The 3,737-nt window shown below is 41.1% G+C and overlaps 1 pseudogene; it reads right to left on the reverse strand.

Moving 5' to 3' along the window:
- Positions 1-2,757: 2,757 nt before the first annotated feature.
- Positions 2,758-3,466, reverse strand: LOC118620731 (annotated as a pseudogene).
- Between the last annotated feature and the right edge of the window lie 271 nt (positions 3,467-3,737).

The raw sequence follows: 3,737 nt of genomic DNA on the forward strand, positions 1-3,737 counted from the left end.
CACCCAATATCAGTCATTAGTTTATCACATTAGCCTCAGTCACCCAGGGAAAAGGGAACTTGGTCGGGTAAGCACTAATGAAAGGCAAGGTGAAAGGGATGTTCCAGAACATGTGTGGGAGCAGAGATGTGAGTGCCGGTGGTTAAACAGAGGGCACTGGGGTCAGCAGCTGGAGCGACAGGCAGTAAACCAGCACGCCCCCTCTCAGACATGAGGTACGCAACATGCTTCCTGGAGGAGGATGCTTTAAAAGGAAGATTAGAGGATACTTTAAATAAGCCTTATATCCATTATAGTTTTGTCTAGAGCTGGTCCGATTTGGGTCTAAGTAAATCCAACACACAAGACAAAATACTAACCCTAATCCTAACAAAAGAGATGGCCTAGCCGTCCACGTGCCTGCAGAAGAAATGACTCAGGTAGGAATTTGAAACATGCATTTGGCTCTTGCCATTTAAGATGATCCACTGCAAACTAGGCCAGATCTATTGGACAGAATGACAGCTATTTCCACAGTGGCTTTGGGATGTTATTTGAAAATCAGATTATTTATTTTTTAAAGGCAACATCTATTATTAGGCTTGTTTTTCTTTCAGTTAATTTAAATGAGACCAACCTTATCTGCAAGGACACAGATACCTTTTTGTGGAGCTTTCTGCAATATACAAATGTGCTGTGTGGTAATGATTTTTGTGATTAAATTAAGATGTTCTGTACTACAAAAGCCTTTGTGCATAAAAAGCCTGGGTTAGATGCAGGAAAGAACTATTCACTAGGTGCCTAAAAGCACAAAATGAACAGCACAAGATGGCATAATGCTTGTGCAAACTTATTTTTCAAACATATTTAAAACTCAACTTGTTTTATTAATTTTTTTAAGTGATACTTATTCTTAACATGCTCAAATGTCTCCAAGAGGGAAAAGTGGTCTGCAAGAAAGTGTTTGATCTTCTTCATTCATTTTCAAGCATCTGCAAATTAAAAGACCTGTTGGAGAGATAGTCGGCTCATTTGTTGGCTGAGAGGCATTTTGTTTTCAACAGGAAGAAAGATGTTCATTTAAATTTGGAGGAATCTCCTTAAATTTAGGAAATAGCAATGTCTCTGCATAAATAAGAATGTGTGACTTCCCAGGTATTTTCCAGTGGCTGTTCACTGGGAAAAAAATTTTCAGAATCGTCAATTAATAAGGCAGTAACACAGTATCCCTCCAAGTATATCTGTGTTAAAGAAAGCATTTTTGCACTGATGGCATCACCTGCTAGAGGTGAGAGTGTTTTTTCCTGGGCAGAAGGAAGATGACCTGATGAGAGAATTGTGTAGTGTTAGTGAAGACAAAGCTTTCTGATCAGACTGACTTAGACATGAGTTCTAGTTCTAACAGTTTTTACGTTAAAGCTGGAGAATTCACTTAATTCCTCCGAGCCTCGGTTACATTATCTGCAAAATGGGTGCAATAATAGCATGCCCTTTATAAGATTGTTATTGAACATTAAATTGAGATAATGCTTATAAATGGTAACGCACATATAATGCACAGTACCTGGCACACAACAAGTATCCAATAAATGACCTGTCACATCACTATTCATCCTGGAAATTTTAATCTTAGGCTGCATCCCTATCAAGCCAATGATATGAACATTCTTGGTCAAAACATATTTGTGCCGGGAGGTAGTTTTAAGGTAGGGAATCATTTACATAGAAACAATACAAGCATTCTCAGATGCCGGTGTGTACTTGTATACGTGAGTTCTTGCAGCTGCACATAAAATGTTTGAATCAGTCATTTCTCTAAGCTCTGGAAAAGAGCTAGGGATATGCACCCTTACGCACAGGATCTAGATGGGAGTCATCAAGTCTCTTTACTGATGGTTGCTTCAGAGGTCTCTGAGACACCTGTGAACTACACGTAAACTGAAATCAGTTTGTCACCAAGAGAGAAGAGATAACTTGAAAAGGTTACTGTCATGTGTGGCTAAACTCCTGATTTCCAGCTAGCATGCCGTGAACATCTTAACAAACAAGAAAATCACTGATTCAGTCATTCTTCTCACCAAAACCATTTTCCATCTGTCAAAGAGACATAATCTCATCATGGTTTGTTGAGCATCGACAAAGACATGAATAATCTTTCGTGTCCCTGTTATTCACTTGCTAAGTAAGTCAAAGAACAATGCCAAACTTATAGCACTCAGCTGGTGGTCCTTGTTTGGACCTTACAGATTTAGGGTCATGTCTACATCATAATGAAAAATCATCAAGTTCATTCTCTATAATTGTACATATAAAGAAACAGGCCCGCCCTGGCCGGTTTGGTTCAGCGGTTAGAGCGTCGGCCTTCGGTCCAGAGAGACCCAGGTTCGGTTCCCACTAAGGGCATGTACCTTGGTTGCAGTTTGTCCCCGGCCCTGGTTGGTCGTGCGGGTGGCAGCCACTTGATGTGTCCCTTTCACATCGATGTTTCTCTCTCTCTCTCTTCCTCTCTTTCCCTCCCGCTCTATCTGAACAAAAAATGGAAAAATGTCCTCAGGTGAGAATAAAAAAAAAAAGAAAGAAAGAAACAGGCCCCAAAAAGGTTAAGGAACTCACCTGAAGTCAGAAGTCTCCTTAAGGGCAAAACTTTAGAAGACTTGGTTTCTAATATTCTATCCAGGCCTCTTTCCACTCTCCACATACGACTTATGAAAAAGATGAGAAGTTTGCATCTTTTTTTTCATTATTATGTCTGATCTTATTTGTTACCCTTAGAAAATCTCAATTTTGACTGAACTCAGAGGTGGAAGCTCTCAGAGAGGACAGCCTACATCTCTTGGCAATCTGTTCCCGGCAGTTTTCTTTGCCCTCCTTCATTCTCTTAGCCAAAAGATCCGCATGTCCTGCAACCTCTTCGTTATTGTTGCTAGTATGCTATTTCTTCAGAGCAATATGCCAACGTGAGTGTCGCAGGATGCGTGGAGTGAAAAGATCCTGAATCTTGGGTGCTCCAGTCCTAGGTTTCTTACCTTCTTCATTTGGGGGCTTTCTCACAACGTATTGAGGAACATCATCTTTAGAGAGATTGAAGTTTGTGGATTCGGCTAGCTCTTTTGGGACCCTGGCAACGAGGCACAGCCACATCAGTGAGACCAGGAATATCTTTCTCCCCTTTTTTACAGTGACCAAGATAAAAGCACTCCTTGGCATTCACAATGCAGCCCCTAACAGGTTTGCATTTTCTTTCTCCGGTCTTTCTTGGTCAGGAACAGTAATGTCCTTATTCAGCAGCAGGCAGATGCAGCCACGAGTCAAGGCACCCTGTTTCATGGAGAAACCTTGTTTCAAAGTACATATATTCTTCACCCAGAGCATCCGCTGCAACTGCTGTGGCCGTAGACTTCTTATATAAGGTACGAAGTTTGTTTCCATCACCCACTTCAGTGAGTTTCTGGCAGCCAGTGGCTGGGAAAGAGATGTTTAGCTTCATCCTGAAGAAGCTGACCGCCTTGGAGGCCCCACAAAAAAGAGCTACTTCTCTTCTAATGCCAAAGTGCATGAGTCAAAAGACAGATTTTCACAGGGAGTTGCAAGTCAGACCACTCTAGTAAAACCAGCAATTCTATCCAATGTTTATTAAAACAAATTAAGCCACACTACCCTGCTAACTACCCTAGTATCCTCAGTAATAACGTAAAAAGCAGAAAGCTATTTAAGCAATGAGACAAGCCAGACTATGTAGAAATGCATAGCACAAGTCA

Source organism: Molossus molossus, unplaced genomic scaffold (assembly GCF_014108415.1).
Source record: "Molossus molossus isolate mMolMol1 unplaced genomic scaffold, mMolMol1.p scaffold_m16_p_8, whole genome shotgun sequence".
Taxonomy (NCBI): Eukaryota; Metazoa; Chordata; class Mammalia; order Chiroptera; family Molossidae; genus Molossus; species Molossus molossus.